The 22,365-nt window shown below is 47.1% G+C and overlaps 1 long non-coding RNA gene across 2 annotated transcripts in view; it reads left to right on the top strand.

Moving 5' to 3' along the window:
- The first annotated feature begins 2,229 nt into the window (after window positions 1-2,229).
- LOC137525750 (uncharacterized) overlaps window positions 2,230-22,365 on the top strand; it is a 32,746-nt gene continuing 12,610 nt past the window's right edge. For both annotated transcript variants that reach the window (XR_011022990.1, XR_011022989.1), the window contains exons 1-2: window positions 2,230-2,356; window positions 5,001-5,094. This is a non-coding gene — a long non-coding RNA (uncharacterized lncRNA). The remainder of the gene's footprint in view (window positions 2,357-5,000; window positions 5,095-22,365) is intronic.

Here is a 22,365-nt window from a genome sequence, read left to right as displayed (position 1 = left end):
ATATGTCCCCAGTATATGTAGGCAGGGGGTATATGTCCCCAGTATATGTAGGCAGGGGGTATATGTCCCCAGTATATGTAGGCAGGGGGTATATGTCCCCAGTATATGTAGCCAGGGGGTATATGCGCCCAGCATATGTAGCCAGGGGGTATATACGTCCAGTATATGTAGGCAGGGGGTATATGTCCCCAGTATATGTAGGCAGGGGGTATATGTCCCCAGTATATGTAGGCAGGGAGTATATGTCCCCAGTATATGTAGCCAGGGGGTATATGTGCCCAGTATATGTAGTCAGGGGGTATATGCGCCCACTATGTGTAGTCAGAGGGTATATATGTGCCCAGTATATATAGTCAGGGGGTATATGTCCCCAGTATATGTAGGCAGGGGGTATATGTCCCCAGTATATGTAGGCAGGGGGTATATGTTCCCAGTATATGTAGGCAGGGGGTATATGTCCCCAGTATATGTAGGCAGGGGGTATATGTCCCTAGTATCTGTAGGCAGGGGATATATGTCCCCAGTATATGTAGCCAGGGGGTATATGCGCCCAGTATATGTAGCCAGGGGGTATATGCGCCCAGTATATGTAGGCAGGGGGTATATGCGCCCAGTATATGTATGCAGGGGGTATATGTCCCCAGTATATGTAGGCAGGGGGTATATGTCCCCAGTATATGTAGCCAGGGGGTATATGTGCCCAGTATATGTAGTCAGGGGGTATATGCGCCCAGTATATGTAGTCAGAGGGTATATATGCGCCTAGTATATGTAGTCAGGCGGTATATGTGCCCAGTATATGTAGGCAGGGGGTATATGTGCCCAGTATATGTAGGCAGGGGGTATATGTTCCAAGTATATGTAGCCAGGGGGTATATGTCCCCAGTATATGTAGGCAGGGGGTATATGTCCCCAGTATATGTAGCCAGGGGGTATATGTGCTCAGTATATGTAGTCAGGGGGTATATGCGACCAGTATATGTAGTCAGAGGGTATATATGCCCCAGTATATGTAGTCAGGGGGTATATGTCCCCAGTATATGTAGGCAGGGGGTATATGTCCGCAGTATATGTAGGCAGGGGGTATATGTCCCCAATATATGTATGTTTTTTGGGAGGGGAGCAGCGCATAGAAGAGGGAGAGCTGTGAGCAGCGGTGGAGAAGGGGGGCCATCTCCCCCCTCCTTCTCTCACCTTAGGTGCTCTCCCTCCCTCGCTGTCTCCTCCACAACTAATGTCCGTCCGGGTGGCTGGCAGCGGCGGGCGGGACTTACCTGCGTCTCGTCGCAGCGCCGGATGGATCTGCCGCTACTCTCTGGTCTAGTCCAGACCAGAGCAGCGGCTGCAGGACCCGAACTTCCGGCGCTGGAGCGAGACGGAGGTAAGTCCCGCCCGCCGCTGCCAGCCACCTGGACGGACATTAGTTATGGAGGGGACAGCGAGGGAGGGAGAGCACCTAAGGTGAGAGAAGGAGGGGGGAGATGGCCCCCCTTCTCCACCGCTGCTCACAGCTCTCCCTCTTCTCTGCGCTGCTCCCCTCCCCCCCCCAAAAAAAAATCTGCAGCTCAGCTGGGCGCCCTCGGGGACCCGGCACCCCGGGGCACCTGTCCTACCCCGACCCCCCTAGCTCCGCGTCTGGATTCAGACACTTCAGCAGCTAAATAGATCAGCAGGGCTGCCAGGCAATGTGTATTGTTTAAAATGAAATAAATATGGCAGCCTGCATATTCTTCTCACTTCAGTTCCCATTTAAGGCTCCCTTTAACTAACTTCTCCAGGTTCGCAAGCCTGCTGCACACACGCATAATTACTGAGAAGGCGGAGCTTAACGGCCCTTGGGTCGGGGTTTATCTCGGCCAAAAGGGGGGCCTGGAATACTTTTCAATTTGGAGGCGGGGCTTGGCAGCAGCACAGAGCCTGAACATTTTGGGCAATGTCCAGCTGCTCAGGATAGTCTGGCCCTGGAAAAGAAGCTGACACCTATTATTGCTACCAAAAGGAATTTACATCCGTGTTTTTTGTTTTTTTTTTAAAGTAATTCTACAGCCCAGGATGAGCGTCAAAACTTCATTTCTGCTCTTAGAAATCTATTTCTATGGCATCTATATTACATTCACAGTGTAATTTCTATTACCGGCCGCTAGGGGGAGCTCCGGGATCTAGCCGTCCTCACCATCAGGACAGCCGCTCTCTATGACTGTTTTTTCCTGGAGTTGCTGCCGAAGAATGTCGGGCCTGAGAGCTCTTGGCTATCGGGGATACGGAGAGAGAGGTGGCACGTCTGTCTCCGCCGCTGCCGTGTCTGCGAGTGCGAGGAGGATGACGTCATAGTAGCTATTGTGACGTATGTGTGCAGGTGGGCCTCACGTGTACCGCCGAGGGTGGCACCTGCAGTGACATGACCACTGCCCATCTATCTGCTATTGCTGTGCCATGCTAGTGGATGGGGGCTGTATATACAGCTGTATGCCATGCTAGTGGATGGGGACTGTATATACAGCTGTATGACATGCTAGTGGATGGGGCTGTATATACTGCTGTATGCCATGCTAGTGGATGGGGGCTGTATATACAGCTGTATGCCATGCTAGTGGATGGGGCTGTATAAACTGCTGTATGCCATGCTAGTGGATGGGGCTGTATATACAGCTGTATGCCATGCTAGTGGATGGGGCTGTATATACTGCTGTATGCCATGCTAGTGGATGGGGGCTGTATAAACTGCTGTACGTGCATCATGCAGTTATGTATTCAGTGGCGTGCACATGCTTATTCACACTACAGTTTTGATTGGCCAATTTTACCACTGCCATGTGGTATGTGACTCTGAGCTTACTTGCATAATCATTTAGCATTCAAAGTCTGTGGGCCCTCATGTTACGTGGGGGTGGTAAAAGTGGCTTGTGATTGGCCAATCAATTTTGAATGTGTGTATGCACCCTAAAAGTGGCCACTAACTGTCCAATTTGTAGCGAAAAATCAATCGAGCGATCAGAAATTCTGATCGGATTGATCCGAAATTCTGAACAGATTGGTTGTAAATAATCTCTATTGATAGGCACAAATGATTATAAAAGGCGTCCGATTGGATTTTTGTCAAATCAAAATTTGGCTTGGTTGTGATAGGAAGCAAAGATTGGTTTGTTGATGGTGTAGTGAACGATTTTTCTTCCGATCAGAAGTTTCTGATTGCTCTAACGATTTATCACTAGAAATTGGATCGTTAGTGGCCACCTTTCGTTTTCCCCTCCCTCTACTTTAATGTGATGTACACAGGGCCCAACTGTTTAGAGTACTCTGGCCCACCCCTTAGGGCCCGTTTCCACTATCGCGAATCCGCATGCGTTGTCCGCATGCGGATTTGCATAGCCAATACAAGTGGATGGGCCTGTTTCCACTTGTCAGTTTTCCTGAGCGTGTTTGTGTGCGGGGAAAATCTGCACGGCAGAGCTGTCAGAATTAGCTCCCCGCACACCGGTATGCGAATCTCATACAATGTATTTAATAGGGAAATCGCATGCGGTTTTGGCATGCGGTTTTTCCAGCGATTTCGCATAGGAAGTAATGTTAATTTACACAGGCAGTGACATGGTTAAAATCGCATACATACTACCCTATGCGAAATCGCAGGAAAAAAACGCATGCAAAATCGCACCCGCATGCGAATTTTGTCCTCGGTGACTTTCCGGCGATTCCGCACCGCACAAGTGGAAACGGGCCCTTAGAATGTGGCTGCTTCTCCCCTCTATTGCTGCCTAGTAGGCAGCTCCACACCCATTTCTAGGCATTACCGCCCCCTTTCCGGAAGCTTTGATTATCATTAGAGCAAAGCTGTTGCAGCCATCATCTTGTTAGCCAAAGCAAGGCATTGAAACACTGGTCTGCCCCTCAGTATGTCACTGCTGCTGCCCTCTTCAATGCTGCTGGTGCTGTAATTATGTCCCTGTGTCTGCACACTGGCCCCAATGTCCAAGCCCTTTGCCCTTCAGCTTACTTCCTTGGTATGTCCTAGAAAATTGTTAGCGTCTCCTTAACCATATTGCGTCATCACCCTAGCGCCACGTTACTCATGCAATAGAACTTGCAGTGTCTGAAACAGCTGATTATCAGCTGGTTTTGGAGACATGCGCATTTGCCCTATAATGTTGCGCTGCCATGCCAGCAAAACACATTGGAAGCTGCATAAAGCACTGCACCATTCCTTGTTTGGAGTGCAGCAATCTATGTACAGAGTGCTCTATTGCTTGCTGTGGCACTGAAGTAAAGGTGCAGTCCGTACAGAGAATGGGGCAGCGCGTACGCAGAAAGGTGCAGTCCGTCCGCAGAATTCTGCACTCCGTACAGAGAATGGTGCAGTCATTTAGACGGCTTCTAGTGTGGTTTCCAGGCAGGGCAGCGCAAAATTTAGGGCAAATGCTCATGTCCCCGAAATCAGCTGATAATCGGCTGTTTCATAGACTGAAAGTTCTTTTGCGAATGTGCATGAGTAACATGGAGCCAGCGTGATGTCACACTATGTTATCAAAAGAACAGGGCGACAGTGCCAACCATTTTCTTTTGTTTCCGTTGTTGATCATGGGAGCTGCCGGATCGATCGAGGCACGTGGCAACTGTAAGGTGGTTGAGCACACCAGTTGTTCTACTCACTGTGATGCAATATGGTTATGTTATGACATTTAGGAGAAGCCAACTATCTAGGGTATACCGACACACAAGCAGCCTGAGTCGGCACATAGCTTCTGCAGCCCCCACCTCATCCACTGCAACTTAGGGTGCATACACACATGCAATTTTGTCACTGTCCAATTTTACCACCTCCATGTAGTAGGAGGGTCAACAGATTGTGGATTGTATGAACAGACTGTGCAGGTAAGCTCTTATACTACATGGAAGTAGTAAAATTGGCCAATGATTGGCCATTCAAAATTGCATGTGTGTGCCAGGCTTTAGCATGGTCATTAACTGCTTTTTGAGCTCACCTCCACCTATCATTTGCCCAGGTCTGGATGAAGAAAGAAGAGCCTGTGGTGACCAGTCCCAGCGCAGTGGTGACCTTCGACACCTTGACCATGGTGCTTGGTGAGGGATCGCTTGGTAAGTATGGTGCACTGCTTTCTGCCCACTGCCGCTACTCATTGGATGTTTGTTTGTTTTTGTTTCTGTTCAGGCACTGTGGGCCTGATTTGCAAACTTGGCGATCATTGTTATTGGGAGAACAAATCCTCTGTACAGTGGCGGACACAGCCAGCAGTGGGCCCCTGTGCAAAATTGTAATTGTGGGCCCCCTGATAGAGCCTGCGGCGCGTAGCGCCGCTGCAAAAAATGGGCGTGGCAATGACCGGATGAGGGCGGAGCTAACTGTAACTTAAAGCGAACCCGGGGTGAGGGTTTATTTCCTTTTAAACAATACTAGTTGCCTGGCGGCCCTGCTGATCTATTTGGCTGCAGTAATAAACTGAATTACACCAGCAACAAGCATGCAGCTAATCTTCTCAGTTCTGACAATATTGTCAGAAACCCCTGACCTGCTGCATGCTTGTTCAGGGTCTATGGTTGAAAGAATAAGAGGCAGAGGACCAGCACGGCAGCCAGGCAACTGGTATTGCTTAAAAGGAGAGAAATATGTCAGCCTCAATATTATTCTCACCTCAGGTTCCCTTGAAAAGTGCAACGCAAAGACAGTGGGCCCAAGTTTTGGTGACCCTTTCCCCAGAAAATTCACATAATTGTGCAGGTTTTCTCAAGAAAATACACATATATGCCCAGAAAATACGTGCAATCATGTCGGCAGATATGCCCAGAAAATACGTGCAATCATGTCGGCAGATATGCCCAGAAAATACGTGCAATCAAGTCGGCAGATATGCCCAGAAAATACATGCAATCAAGTCGGCAGATATGCCCAGAAAATACGTGCAAACAAGTCGGCAGATATGCCCAGAAAATACATGCAATCAAGTCGGCAGATATGCCCAGAAAATACGTGCAAACAAGTCGGCAGATATGCCCAGAAAATACGTGCAATCATGTCGGCAGATATGCCCAGAAAATACATGCAATCATGTGGCAGACCTGCCCAGAACATACACCTGCTAATATAAATAAAACAAAAACATTTACTCACCTGCAGCAGCAGACCTCCTGTCCCAGCCTCCATCCGGCGCGCAGCTCCCATGGGTGGTTGGGTGGATAGGTAGCCTAGTGGGTGGGTGGGTAGGTAGCCTGGTGGGTGGGTGGGTAACTAGCCCGGTAGGTAGGTAGGTAGCCCGGTGGGTGGGTAGGTAGGTAGCCTGGTGGGTGGGTTGGTAACTAGCCCGGTAGGTAGCCGGGTGGGTGGTTAGGTAGGTAGCCTGGTGGGTGGGTAGGTAGGTAGCCTGGTGGGTGGGTTGGTAACTAGCCCGGTAGGTAGCCGGGTGGGTGGTTAGGTAGGTAGCCGGGTGGGTGGTTAGGTAGGTAGCCTGGTGGGTGGGTGGGTGGGTAGCCTGGTGGGTGGGTAGGTAGCCTGGTGGGTGGGTTGGTAACTAGCCCGGTAGGTAGCCGGGTGGGTGGTTAGGTAGGTAGCCTGGTGGGTGGGTAGGTAGGTAGCCTGGTGGGTGGGTTGGTAACTAGCCCAGTAGGTAGCCGGGTGGGTGGTTAGGTAGGTAGCCGGGTGGGTGGTTAGGTAGGTAGCCGGGTGGGTGGGTGGGTAGCCTGGTGGGTGGGTAGGTAGCCTGGTGGGTGGGTTGGTAACTAGCCCGGTAGGTAGCCGGGTGGGTGGTTAGGTAGGTAGCCGGGTGGGTGGTTAGGTAGGTAGCCGGGTGGGTGGTTAGGTAGGTAGGTAGCCGGGTGGGTAGGTAGGTAGGTAGCCGGGTGGGTAGGTAGCCGGGTGGGTAGGTAGCCGGGTGGGTGGTTAGGTAGTTGGGTGGGTGGTTAGGTAGGAAGCCTGGTGGGTGGGTAGGTAGCCGGGTGGGTAGGTAGCCGGGTGGGTGGTTAGGTAGTTGGGTGGGTGGTTAGGTAGGAAGCCTGGTGGGTGGGTAGGTAGCCGGGTGGGTAGGAAGCCTGGTGGGTGGTTAGGTAGTCGGGTGGGTAGGTAGGAAGCCTGGTGGGTGGGTAGGTAGGTAGCCGGGTGGGTAGGTGGTTAGGTAGCCGGGTGGGTAGCTATCCGGGTGGGGGGCCCGACTCCTATCCTCCCTCCCTCCCTCACCTCGGGGGGCCCCCTCCCGATATGCGCGGCGGGAGAGCGAGCGGCAAATGCAGGAAGTCTTCAGGGCTCTCCAGGCATCCGCTAGAGGCCCAGCCGCTGAGTCTCCAATATGTCTCCAACTGGAGACATATTGGAGACTCAGCGGCTGGGCCTCTAGCGGATGCCTGGAGAGCCCTGAAGACTTCCTGCATTTGCCGCTCGCTCGCTCGCTCTCCCGCCGCGCATATCGGGAGGGGGGCCCCCCGAGGTGAGGGAGGGAGGGAGGATAGGAATCGGGGGGCCCCCCGGGGAATAAAGTAATTAAAAAAAAAATAAAAAAAAAATACTTAATGGGCCCCTGAAGAAAACGGAACTTCAGGGGCCCTCGTGCGGCGGCACGGCCTGCACGGCCGTATGTCCGCCACTGCCTCTGTACTCACTTTATTCATATTGTAAATATTGCTGCAAATGCTCGGGCCTCCATCTTTGCCGCATTGATGGGATTGTGACCTAAATCCCCTATGCAGAGGGAAGTCTATACATCCTGCAGAGGTTTCTCATGTCCTACTCCAGCCCTCCCCCGTTGCCCGGGACCCTCTTGCAGTCCAGGTCTGCGCTCCCCTCTGAGCAGTAGCACCTTGTTTAGGGGACCCAGCAGAAAACCTCATAGGGAAATTCTGCTAACGTGATTGGGTGGATGGCACCCATCAAGCGGCTCGATTGATAAGGAGGAAACGAACGGTCTATGCCCAGCATTAGTGTATAGAGTATAAATGCCACTTGCTCACAGCATCTGCTGTTGTTTGCTTTTTACCTCACTCCAGGAATGCAAAGTACTCAGCTGTATAACATCATGACACAAGGCTTGATGATTTATGAGTCAAACTTCCAGGGCCCGTTTCCACTATTGCGGTGCAGAATCGCCGGAAAATCACAGCTGACGAAATCACATGCGTGTGCGATTCCGCATGCGTATTTTGCTGTGATTCCACATAGGTTAGGGTATATGCAATTTTAACCATGTCCCTGCCTGTGTAAATTAACATTGCTTCCTATGCGGAATCGCATGCGAAATCGCGGGGAAAAATGCATGCCAAAAACGCATTCGATTTCCCTAATAAATGCATTGCGTGCGATTCGCATAGCGGGGTGCGAATTCTGACGGCTCTGCCGTCTATTTTCCCCGCACACAAAAACGCTTAGCAATACGGAAAAGTGGAAAGAGGCCCATCCACTTGTATTGGCTATGCGAATCCGCATGCGGACAACGTTTGCAGATTTACTCATGACCTCAGAAGTAATCTGTTTCTCCCGTGGTTGCCTCTGTATTGTTGTGCCACATCCAATGCGGTGACACTGGCGGGAGTCACTTTATCCTGTGCCCAGGTTGTGGCTCCACAGCATTCTTGGCGAGTGTGTATGTATGATACTCAAGCTGGTGATGACACGCTGCCTCAGTGCCCCTGTGTGGTCTCCGTCCTCTGATCTCGGGTCACATGATTGCTCACTTGTGCTTCAGCCCCGCATGCTGATGCTTTTCACCCCGCCCACTGAGGCTTTCTCAAAACAGAAGGGGGCTGTGTCTGAGATCTCTTCAACCTTCTATTTAATCTAGAGAGGTGAGGTGGGAGGAGCAGTCTCCCACCCACAGCATATCTTATATGTAACTTTATATTGATGCAGGAATTAAAACATTTGGACAAGATTGTGGCGCTAATGTAATTAAATTAAAAGATGGCAGCAACAAGTTAATATAGAATCCGCAAACTATACACCAAAAAACATGTAAATTAAAACTTCTGCGCCTATGCATAAAATGAATGCACTCTTTATTAAAATTAATGATTGGAAATAACAAGTCTGCACCTGGAGATAAACCAGCGGCCTCACTCCCAGTCATACACCTGATCACATTCACAAGCCCCAGGGACTTCACTCAGAGTGTTCCACTGTGGATTACCACAAGCGTGCACCCGTTTGTAAACAACTACTCTTATTGATGCGCATCAATCTAAAAAACAATGCTAAAATATATTATTCCTGAAATGGACTCCTCAGAAGTGTAGTCTTTCACTACAAGCCTTGCATTTCCATATATTGGCAAATTGTAAGTAAATATAATCCTCCGTATAATCCTTGGGTCATATCAGGTCCTCTGAAATCTGTAATAGCAAACTCACAGTTTTTAGAAGTTATTCGGCGTTGATAGTTTCCAATTACTTCAAAGGAGAGACGGAGGGGCAGATGGAACCACACGCGTTTCAGTAGGTTACGCCTACCTTCTTCAGGGCCCTGAAGAAGGTAGGCGTAACCTACTGAAACGCGTAGGCGATTGGCTCTTGGTTGTGGTGACGTCACCCCCGGACTCCGTGTGCAGCAAGGCTTGTAAGAGCTGGAAGCCGGAAGCCGGAAGTCCATGTGGAGCCTGTTACGGGATTGATCCAGCAGTGAGTGACCGGCCGGGACTCAAGCGGACTCAATAACGTAGATATCTGGAGTGTTGTGTGGTTCCATCTGCACGCTTGTGGTAATCCACAGTGGAACACTCTGAGTGAAGTCCCTGGGGCTTGTGAATGTGATCAGGTGTATGACTGGGAGTGAGGCCGCTGGTTTATCTCCAGGTGCAGACTTGTTATTTCCAATCATTAATTTTAATAAAGAGTGCATTCATTTTATGCATAGGCGCAGAAGTTTTAATTTACAGGAATTAAAACATGCATTTTTCCATTTTCCTGCAGTGACATTACAGATAACAAAATCTACAGAGCAATATTTCTGTAATCTGTAATGTCACTGCAGGAAAATGGAAAAATGTATGTTTTAATTTCTGCATCCATAAAGAAGAATGACCGGCACCATCCAATATATTAGCTAATATATTGGATGGTGCCGGTCATTCTTCTTTACAAGCTGATACAGCTGCAGTGCTGGCAGATAGACCGTGGCACATCCGACAGGAAGCAGTGAGGAGTGCTACACAACTTCTACATAACAATTTCTGCATCCATATAAAGATTAAATAGAAGGTTAAAGAGATCTCAGACACAGCCCCCTTCTGTTTTGAGAAAGCCTCAGTGGGCGGAGTGAAAAGCATCAGCAGGCGGGGCTGAAGCACAAGTAAGCAATCATGTGACCGGGGATCAGAGGACGGAGACCACGCAGGGGCACTGAGGCGGTGTGTCATCACCGGCTTGAGTAGCATACATACACACTTGCCAAGAAGGCTGTGGAGCCGCAACCTGGACACAGGATAGTGACTCCCGCCAGTGTCACCGTGTTGGATGGGGCGCAACAATACAGAGGCAAGAGAGAAACCGCTTACTTTTGAGGTCGTGAGTAAATCTGCAAACTTACAGGGTGTAACTGCAGAACCAACAGCACACTGAAACTGTGGACGTTTGGCTCATAAATGATCAAGCCTTGTGTCATGATGTTATACAGCGGAGTACTTTGCATTCCTGGAGAGAGGTAGAAAGCAAACAGCAGATGCTGTGAGCAAGTGGCATTTATCCTCTATACACTAAGGCAGGGCCGGGCGGAGGCATAGGCTGGAGAGGCTCCAGCCTCAGGGCGCAGTGTAGGAGGGGGTGCAGAATTCATTCAGCTGTCATTCCTAATTGTGTTTGAAGCAGAAAGAAATAAGAAAAGGGGATACATGGCAGTGACTGCAAGCCATATAACTAGATATTAAGGTGTTGGGGAGGTTGTGGGCGCTGTGGCGCCTCTTAGTCTAATAGCAATCAGTGTGTGATGGCTGGGGTGGGAGGGATGGAGGGGCGCACTTTGGTGTCTCAGCCTTGGGTGCTGGAGGACCTTGTCCCGGCTCTGCACTAAGGCCACATACACACATCAGACTATAGTCTTTGGAAACTGAAAGATCACAGACCAATCTTACCACCCTTTATGTAGTATGAGAGCCATACTCTACACAGTCTTTTCTATGGAGCTGAACTCCACATCAGAAAAAAATCTTTGCAAGATGCTGCACACACAGATGCTGTACAGACACAAATGATCAGTATCTGCAAAAGATCTGTTCCTGCCAAAAATCCATTCCTGCAAATTGCAATGATAGTCTATGAGATCTGCAGATCATCATACACACATGATTTAACTGACATTCATCTGCAGATCAGATCCACCAGGATGGATTTTCAGATCTGCAGATCTGCAGATGAATGTCAGTTAAATCATGTGTGTATGATGATCTGCAGATCTCATAGACTATCATTGCAATTTGCAGGAATGGATTTTTGGCAGGAACAGATCTTTTGCAGATATTGATCTTTTGTGTCTGTACAGCATCTGTGTGTGCAGCATCTAGCAAAGATTTCTGTCTGATGTGGAGTTCAGCTCCATAGAAAAGACTGTGTAGAGTATGGCTCTCATACTACATGAAGGGTGTTAAGATTGGTCTGTGATCTTTCAGTTTCCAAAGACTATAGTCTGATGTGTGTATGTGGCCTAAGGAACATTGCAGATCTTAATATAAGTACATCAGCAGCAGGAATCACAGATTTAAAAGGCCATTTGCAACATCATGCTCACAGAAACAAGGAGTTTATAAAGAGTCTTAACCTGGAGGAATTCACTGAGGCCTCTAGGGTGTGCGTCGGTGGTGGGTCCACATACAATCAACCATATCGGTGGCCAATGTGGTTTGCATAAGCTGAGGCTGGGTGACCACTACTGAGCATGACCTGATGGTGATAAGTGGAAAAGTGTGATAGAGCGCTGCCTCCTGTCTTTATGGTTTTAATTGGGGATATCAAGCAGTTTTGTCATTTAAAGCGATTTTGTATTCAACAAATTTGATAAGCACGTGTAGAGCCTCCTGATTCAGTTACTATATTATAGCTGTGATTGAAGAACTGTTCTCTAAGAGGCTTCCTGTTGGGTCTAAAGTAGACTAAATTAGGCTAGTGATGCTCCAGCTTACTGCACAGGCTTGACTGTATTCATGCAAGTGCAGTACGGCTGCTCTTGTGCACGGCAGGGAGTGCAGTCACGATAACGTACCCAACAAGCACTTGTCTGTGCTAAACAACGGTGGGGTAAGGAGGACATGGGTAAGTATCTGCTCGTATCTTTATAGGTAATTACAGTATCTGCCTAATCACTGCCAACAGTGGGGGGGACCGTGCCAACCCCCCTGCCAGGTTGTGGGATCCCGTGGTGAACTGGGCAATTCACTCCCCGCAGCCCACCTCTCCAGCCTGCAGAGTCTTCCAGCAGGCAGAGCAGGGGTACGGGAAGATGGCGTCCGAAGCCCTGCACTGGAGACTATTTGTATTTCCAGTACAGGGCTTCAGGCGCCATCTTCCCATAGGCCTGCTGTCTGCCTGTCAGCGTGGCGGAAGTTTCACAGCTGGAGCCGGGGGAGCTGCTCCCCAGGAGAGGAGGCTTCTTCAGATGAGTAAATGCTTGTGTTTTTTTTTTTTTGTTTGTTTGTTTGTTTTTTTTATAGGTGGCAATTATTTTCTGGTGAAATGCTTCCCACATTATGATTATTTTCGGGTAAAAGATTGCTGCATTACAATTATTTTCTGATGAAAAATATTCCACATTATGATTATTTTATGGTGAAACATTGCAGCATTGCGTTTGTTTTCATGGGGCGGAACCGAGGGGGGGGGGGGGGTGACAAAATGGCTAGAGGTCCCCTTGCTTAACCTCTTGAGGACCGCAGTGTTAAACCCCCCCTAAAGACCAGGCCATTTTGTTTAAAAAGGGCCACTGCAGTTTTAAGCCCTCGCTGCAGGGCTGCACAATTCAACACACAAGTGATTTTTTTTTCGTCCCCCCCCCCCCTTTTCCCCACCAACAGAGCTCTCTGTTGGTAGGGTCTGATCGCTCCCCCAGTGTTTGTTTTTTTTATTGTATTTATCTTGTAATTTCCCTTTTTTTTCCCCTCCCCGCAAGCCAATCACTGTGATTGCCGATAACCTCTGGTCCCCTGGAGGGGACAGCCGTGTCACACAGCTGTCCCCAGTACAGCGCTGCTGTAGATTGCAGCGCTGTACAAGGTAATTAGACGGCGGTTTCGCCATCTAACAGTCTCCAAGCTGTGATTGTCAGTGGGAGACTGAAGGCGGAGCGCCACCTACTAAGCAGGAGATGTGCGCACGATCTCCTGCAATAATAGTCATCATTAATAATTTATACATACAGTGATAGCTGTGAATAATCCACAAACATGAAATAAACCAATCAAAATTAGTTACTTGTGCTTCTTCAATAAAGCAGTCCCCGTGTTTTTAAAGTCAGATATACACATCTGATTGTGACTGTACAGTATATATTATGTGTACACAGGAATCTCTTATATATACGAAATAACATCTATGCTGTAAGTATAAAGCCTGATGTGTAGCCATGTCACTAAGAGAGATGGTTAATGAGATGGAAATAATTCTGTGTTGATCCTGATTTATGCAAATGTACGCACTCTCTTTGCTCATGAAATTAAATAATTTGATATGTTGTTAAAATTTGGTTTGGTGACTACGAATTAAATGGTACCTGAGAAGGATGAAAAGAAAAGTTTTATACATACCTGGGGCTTCTTCCTGCCCCCTTCAGGCTAATCAGTCCCTCGCTGTCCACCTCCACCACCTGGATCTTCTGCTATGAGTCCTGGTAATTCAGCCAGGCAGGGCAGTCCAGCCGCATGCCGCTTCCACAGCCAGGAGCATTCTGCACCTGTGCAACAGTGCTGCGCAGGTGTAGTATGCTCCCGGCGGCGGAGTGTGCATGCGCACTACGACAGGCTGGCTCAAGTACCTGGACTCATAGCAGAAGATCTAGGTGGCGGAGTGGGACAGCGAGGGACTGATTAGCCTGAAGGGGGCTGGAGGAAGCCCCAGGTACAGTGGGTTGCAAAAGTATTCGGCCCCTTTGAGGTTTTCCACATTTGTTCACATTACTGCCACAAACATGCATCAATTTTATAGGAATTCCACGTGAAAGACCAATACGAAGTGGTGTACACGTGAGAAGTGGAATGAAAATCATACATGAGTCCAAACATTTTTTACAAATAAATAACTGCAAAGTGGGGTGTGCATAATTATTCGGCCTCCTGAGTCAATACTTTGTAGAACCACCTTTTGCTACAATTACAGCTGCCAGTCTTTTAGAATATGTCTCTACCAGCTTTGCACATCCAGAGACTGAAATCCTTGCCCATTCTTCTTCGCAAAACAGCTCCAGCTCAGTCAGATTAGATGGACAGCGTTTGTGAACAGCAGTTTTCAGATCTTGCCACAGATTCTCGATTGGTTTTAGATTTGGTCTTTGACTGGGCCATTCTAACACAGATATGTTTTTTTTTTTTAAACCATTCCATTGTTGCCCTGGCTTTATGTTTAGGGTCATTGTCCTGCTGGAAGGTGAACCTCCGCCCCAGTCTCAAGTCTTTTGCAGTCTCCAAGAGGTTTTCTTCCAAGTTTGCCCTGTATTTGGCTCCATCCATCTTCCCATCAACTCTGACCAGCTTCCCTGTCCCTGCTGAAGAGATGCACCCCCCGAGCATGATGCTGCCACCACCATATTTGACAGTGGGGATGGTGTGTTCAGAATGATGTGCAGTGTTAGTTTTCCACCACACATAGCGTTTTGCATTTTGGCCAAAAAGTTCCATTTTGGTCTCATCTGACCAGAGCACCTTCTTCCACATGGTTGCTGTGTCCCCCACATGGCTTGTGGCAAACTGCAAACGGGACTTCTTATGCTTTCTGTTAACAATGCCTTTCTTCTTGCCACTCTTCCATAAAGGCCAACTTTGTACAGTGCATGACTAATGGTTGTCCTATGGACAGAGTCTCCCACCTGAGCTGTAGATCTCTGCAGCTCGTCCAGAGTCACCATGAGCCTCTTGACTGCATTTCTGATCGGCGCTCTCCTTGTTCGGCCTGTGAGTTTAGGTGGACGGCCTTGTCTTGGTAGGTTTACAGTTGTGCCATACTCCTTCCATTTCTGAATGATCGCTTGAACAGTGCTCTGTGGGATGTTCAAGGCTTTGGAAATCTTTTTGTAGTCTAAGCCTGCTTTACATGTCTCAATTACTTGAACCCTGACCTGTCTTGTGCGTTCTTTGGACTTCATGGTGTTGTTGCTCCCAATATTCTCTTAGACAACCTCCTGAGGCCCTCACAGAGCAGCTGTATTTGTACTGACATTAGATTACACACAGGTGCACTCTATTTAGTCATTAGCACTCATCAGGCAATGTCTATAGGCAACTGACTGCACTCAGATCAAAGGGGGCTGAATAATTATGCACACACCACTTTGCAGTTATTTATTTGTAAAAAATGTTTGGAATCATGTATGATTTTCGTTCCACTTCTCATGTGTACACCACTTTGTGTTGGTCTTTCATGTGGAATTCCAATAAAATTGATTCATGTTTGTGGCAGTAATTTGACAAAATGTGGAAAACTTCAAGGGGGCTGAATACTTTTGCAACCCACTGTATGTATAAAACTTTAATTTCATCTGTCTCAGGTTTACTTTGTTACACAGTAGTACTATACTCTACATATGCACTCTCCACATAGCTGCAGGGAATCCACTGAGAATGTTGTGCACATTGAACACAGAGGTGTTGTCTATCACCCATAAACCTGGTTCAGATTGTGCATGAAGAATGTGTAATAGAGGAAGAATCTCCTTATTCCCCTGCAGAGCACCTGCACATCACTCTTACATGTACCCACAGTTACATTGCCTAGGGCCTGATAGATGTTCTTTGTTCCGGCATGTACCTTTTACAAGTACTCTTACCAAGGACTAGTTTTAGTCTATGACTAAAGGGAATAAATATGGCAGTCTCCATATCCTTCTCACTTCAGTCGTCTTTTAAAATTCCTAAGCGTTGGCAGTTAAGAGACGAATTTCATGTTACATACTTTCAATCAACAAGATTGTAATATGCAAATTAGAGGAGTTGGAGTCGGTTGATTTTTGTACCGACTCCACAGCCCTGCATAGCAGGCACTACATCCTTTTTTTTTTTTCCTGTTCCGGTATGACCTAAGCAGCCAATGTTTGTTTACTATGCATATCACTGTTTAACATCTTCTACAGAGGCATAGTGTTTGCATATGTAAATTATATATGACGCTGAAGCCTTGTGCTTGTATGCACTTGTATTTCCATTGTGCATTTTGCAGTGATTTTCAGGCCTCACAACCAGGCATTTTGATATCTGAAAACACTATAGATATGTTTGTGGAATGGGTGAGTTTGGACACTGTTTCATGCCCATAGCTAGGTTCACAGTGGGACGCTGCATTCCCTGTATAACAATAACACAATGCAATGGAAGGAAAAAGCACAGCACATTACGTGTGCATTGCGTCACATACAGCGAAGCACACAATCAATGAAAAGTATGCTTCACTGTACCTGTTAACACGCGCACTTAGCGGTAATGCATGCATTACTAATTGCAACCCATTATCACGCATTATAATTGTAACACTTCCTCTGCACTGTGAGCATCCCATAGATGGTGCATTGCAGTGCGGTAAGCAGACCATACTGGTCCTCTCTGTTATTAGTTCTCCTTCATTTTAATATTTAAAACGAAGTAATCTATCAATGTAAATGATATATAACATATAGGGCTTGATTCACTAAACCGTGCTAACTCATAGATAGAGCGGCCATGCTATGAGTTAGCACGGCTTAGTGAATCAAGCCTATAGAGTATATTAACCACTTTCCCCACCACTACAGTATATCTATGTCAGCTGTGGCACCCTCCAAGCCACAGCCACGTAGATATACTGACCTCCTTGCAGCCCTGCTGTGCACGATCGGGTGCACTTCAGAGCGCACCCTCCGGCACTGTCAGCTGCAATACTAATTGGTGGAAGGGAACCTGTTCCCTTTTGGCCAATTAGTCCACCCCCCTCCCATGAACGATCGCTGCAGTAGTGAATTGCAGCGATCCTTCATCTGTCCCCCTCGGCGCACAAATACCGTAGTAAAAAAAAAATCATCCAGCAAGCAGCCTCACTCACCTACCTCGTTCCTGCGACGATCCTGAAGCCTGATCCTCCGATCACCGCTCTGCATTCAGCCTCATATTGCCGGAAACCTGGGTCCCGGGTTACCGGCAATATGCGGCTGACTGCAGAGCGGAGAACAGAGGATCGGGCTTCAGGATAGTCGCAGGACCGAGGTAAGGTGAGTGAGGCTGCTTGCTGGTGGATTTTTTGTACTATTTCTGCACGGAAGGGGCTGCCCTAATGGGGGGGGGGGGGGGGAGGGCATCTGGCTATCGATCCTGGGGGGTGGGGGCAGGATATGTAAAAGGGGGGGTTCATGTTTGCTGGGGGCATCTAATTGACTAGGAGGAGGGGGGGATTTACTAATTTGGTGCATCTGGGCACCTGGGGAGGGGGCAATAATCATATACTGGGGGCACATTTGGCTATAATGGGGGGCAGTACTAATCCTGGGGGTACATCTGGCCATAATGGGGGTAATCCTGATCCGGGGACACATATGGCTATAAAGAGGGGCACTATTCCTGGGGGTGCGTCTGTCAATCTTTTCTGGGGCTGGCAAACGCAGGGGACATATGTGGCTATGCTAGGGGGGCTGATATTGGGGACACATCTGGCTATATTGGGGGAGGCGGTGATACTGGGGACACATCTGGATATCTATACTGGGGCAACTTTAACTGGCGGCACAGTTTTTATGTCAATCGCACTTTTTATTTCCAAATAGAAATTGGTCAAAATTTTGAAATAATGCATTTTTTAAAATTTTCCCACTTTGTCCCAGCACTCTCAATGGAGACAAGCGTGCTATAGCTGATCAGAACTTGTTGCTCATCAAGTTCAAAAATAGCGAAAAAAGAGATATCAGCAGCACCGCTACAGTGAAAAAGTTAGCTCTTTTATTAGTGCAGTAAAATCATGTGGCAAAGATAGAGCTGGAGGCAACTACAGCCCGCTGTTTCGAAGCGACATGCTTCTTCTTCAAGTTGCAAGCTCATAATGACAAACAATGTTCTCATACCTTCTTAAATATGGCCACACATTCAAATGTCAGCCAATCCACAAATAAGACTTGAGAAGCGACCAATCAGAGCAGACCAAGGGAATGGAGGACCTGATGGGGAACTTCAGTACACAGGAAGTACAACCCACAAGTGACCTCACTGCAAGAAAACACTCCCATAAGAAAAACGGCTGCTAAGCCACACCCAAAACGGACCTGATGGGGAACTGCCATATACGCGTAAAAATCACCTGATGCGTAAAAATGTATGCATAAACCCCGAACGCGAAAACGCATGAAAACAGTAAGCTAAAGGCATCCGCAATGAATGCCAATAAGAGAAGACGCGTAAAAAGCGTAAAAATATACGCAAAAGTCTAGGGACGCGTGGAAAAATAAAGAACCTTAATCACATACGATATAGAAAAGTACAGGAATAACCTTAAGAAAAATGTTATCTCAGAATATAAATACTAGATACATCCCATAAATTAAGACCGGGATAGTAGACCTAGACGCCAGCAGGGCCTTAGACTCCCCTTTGTTTCCACTTACAATGCCTGCAGTGCTCAGCTGGGGTCCATTGTACGGAAACATTGGGGCCTCTTACGCCAGTCCTTCCCACAAGTTCATGAGTTCAGATATCCCCCACTTCTGTCTTTTAAAAGACCTCCCACAATTAGAGACAAAATGGGACGAGACAAGTATGGGACAACACCTGTAGTTACTCACTCGGCGAGCAGATTTGGCACTTATCCATGTTTAAGTTGCCATGCTTGTAGCCATATCGTCAAAGGTGATAGCTTTAATCACCCATCTTTGGGTACTGAGTTTAAGATTCGTGGACGCTATTCTTGCGATTCAACATATGTAGTGTATCTTATCAAATGCCCTTGTGGCTTAGCTTATGTTGACATGACGACACAATCTTTACGTGTACGTCTTTCATCACACAAGTGTGCGATACGTGGTCAGAATCGAGAACAGGCAGTGTCGTCCCATTTTGTCGAGTCTCGACATTCAGTGTCACAACTTAGGATACAGGTCATAGATAGTGTACCTAGGACATTACGTGGTGGGGATAGATTGAAAGCATTATTGAAATGTGAAGCAGGATGGATTAGACGTTTAGGAACTGTAGGTCGAGGAGGTTTAAATAGGGAGTATGATTTATCGTTTTGTATATAAGAAGATTCGGATCTGGGTGGCAATCAGGACCAGTAACATAGGTTTGGGTTTTTTCGGCAATTTTTGGAATAATTTATGGGATGTATCTAGTATTTATATTCTGAGATAACATTTTTCTTAAGGTTATTCCTGTACTTTTCTATATCGTATGTGATTAAGGTTCTTTATATTTATGCATGAGCGGTGACCAATCAGAGCATATCAATATTTGTACATTTTTGCATATGTATATTTTACTGGTTTTTGTATTTTTTACATATAGTGTTATGCACAGTTTACTTTAACTACTTGCGTATGTTGATACGCCACTCCCATCTTTTTACGCGTACGCTTTGTTAGCATTTATTCAGAGGTTTTTACGCGTTATTTTTCCACGCGTCCCTAGACTTTTGCGTATATTTTTACGCTTTTTACGCGTCTTCTCTTATTGGCATTCATTGCGGATGCCTTTAGCTTACTGTTTTCATGCGTTTTCGCGTTCGGGGTTGTTGCATACATTTTTACGCATCAGGTGATTTTTACGCGTATATGGCAGTTCCCCATCAGGTCCGTTTTGGGTATGGCTTAGCAGCCGTTTTTCTTATGGTAGTGTTTTCTTGCAGTGAGGTCACTTGTGGGTTGTACTTCCTGTGTACTGAAGTTCCCCATCAGGTCCTCCATTCCCTTGGTCTGCTCTGATTGGTCGCTTCTCAAGTCTTATTTGTGGATTGGCTGACATTTGAATGTGTGGCCATATTTAAGAAGGTATGAGAACATTGTTTGTCATTATGAGCTTGCAACTTGAAGAAGAAGCATGTCGCTTCGAAACAGCGGGCTGTAGTTGCCTCCAGCTCTATCTTTGCCACATGATTTTACTGCACTAATAAAAGAGCTAACTTTTTCACTGTAGCGGTGCTGCTGATATCTCTTTTTTCCCCACTTTGTCCCATTAAAATGCACAGAAAGGAACATTTTACTTCGTACCAAATACCCCCCAATGAAAGCTTAGTTTGTCTTGAAAAAAACGATATATAGATCATTTAGGGCTGGTTCACACGGGCGTCTGCTGAGCTTTTGCTTGGCATTGCGTTCAAACGCCAGCGTTTAAACCAGGCATTCTCAACCAGGGTTCCCCGGAACCCCAGGGTTCCTTGAGTACTCTGCAGGGGTTCCTTGGCATTCTCCCCTATCGTGTGAGAAGTATAACAGAGCACACTAGAATAGGTGGTATTGTAACAAGAAGCACTAAATTGGGGCTCAGAAGACAGTATAATGATTGGCAGTGTAATAGGGGGTAGTGAAATAAGCAGCCACACCTACTTGTAAAAACCATGCCTCCTGCAAAATAAATACAGGGGTTCCTCGACATCAAAAAATGGTTTGCAGGGGCTCCTTGAGATCCCAAAGTTATTTGCAGGGTTCCTCCAGGGTAGAAAGGTTGAGAAAGGGTGGTTTAAACGCTAGCTTTTGAAGGCTTTTGAAAAGCGTTCAAGGCTAGCAGTTCTGGTCTCTGCTATTGTTTCCTCGCGTTTACTGCCTCTGAAAGCAGCATGTTGCTTTTGAGACTAGACGCAACGCTGGGATCTACTGCCAGGCTTTCATGAAAGCCTGCAAAAGCCAGCTCTAAACGCTCCCATTCACTTGCATGGGATGGCAGTAGATCCCAAAAAACGCTGCGTCCGAAACGCTGCGTTAAACGCCACAAAAACGCCCGTCTGAACCAGCCCTTAAAGGAATTCTATCGAAGAAAGTATTTTTGTGGCAACATTGGCAACTGATGTAAAAGCAATATATATAAAGGACTCTGCACATATTTTTCCTCTGTAGTGCATTTTATATCCTAGGTACCTTTAAGTCAGTGTCCCCTGAGAACACTGACGGCGTCGGGAAAGAGGAATAGTCCACCTTTGTGGGGAGGCCTTTGATATTAAAACAGGACATCATCATGGTCCTGGCTCCCGTACCCCTCCTCTCCTCCTCCATCAGAACACACACAGAACACACAGAGATGTTTGAGATACGAGAGAACTTCTCTTGCTGCTATTATGCCGCCCACTCCCCTCCCCAACGTGAGTTTTAACAGCAATTGCTGTGATGCCCGTCAGGGTCTCTCCCTTCTCTCGCTCTGGTCCTGTACTTCTGTCACTGTGCTTCTTTGCACACGCTGTGTCCGCCACCTCATTGAAGGTTTTTCCTTGCTATGCACAAAAAACTAAGCAAAGGAGAACATAAGTGTCCCGTTATGCTCTGCGCTGTCTATACTAAATCACAGTCAAAGTGCTCTGCAGAACGGAATGTTTCAGCTCTCCTTTGCCTGGTTGTTTGCCGTTGTATAGCAACAGCAAACCTCCAGTGACGCTGCGGACACAGTCAGTGTGTTCAGAGAAATTCTATTTATGAGAGGAGCGAGAGAAGGGGGGAGAAGCTCTGGGCTACTGTATATCCTATTGATGGGCATACTAGCAGAAATACCGGACAGGAGGGAGAGAAGCTCTCGGCTCTTCTTATCTACTGACAGGCGGCACGAGTGAGTTACAGGTCATGGGGGAGGGGAGGCTTCACTACTCAGCGAGGTCACCTACAAAAGTGGACTATTCCTCTGTCCACTGTTGTCTATGGGCAGCTGTTAAAACAGTTTCCTAGGGGGAAAAAACACTACACAGCAACAATATATACAGAGTCCTTTATTTATATTTCTGTTACATCCATTACTAATGTTGCCTCAAAAGTATGTATTTCAATAGTATTCCTTTAAGTGGCACGAGTAGAGATGAAGTTATTGCTGATTAAAAAGGAACACCGCTAAAGCGTCAAAACTGCTCTGGTCAATAAGGGGAAAACAAGGTCTGGATGCGAAGTGGTTAAACATATTTTCAGTAGAAAAATACATATATTTACATTGATCTGTACATGAGTCCTGAAAGAGGCAAAAAGAGGAAGAATGGGGGACAGAGGGCCATATGCAATTCACTTTTTCACCTGAGTTTTCTCCTAGGTGAAATTTTCAAATTTGT

Source organism: Hyperolius riggenbachi, chromosome 7 (genome assembly GCF_040937935.1).
Source record: "Hyperolius riggenbachi isolate aHypRig1 chromosome 7, aHypRig1.pri, whole genome shotgun sequence".
Taxonomy (NCBI): Eukaryota; Metazoa; Chordata; class Amphibia; order Anura; family Hyperoliidae; genus Hyperolius; species Hyperolius riggenbachi.
Note: the sequence above shows the minus strand (reverse complement) of the source record. Positions and strands in the feature narration are given on the sequence as shown.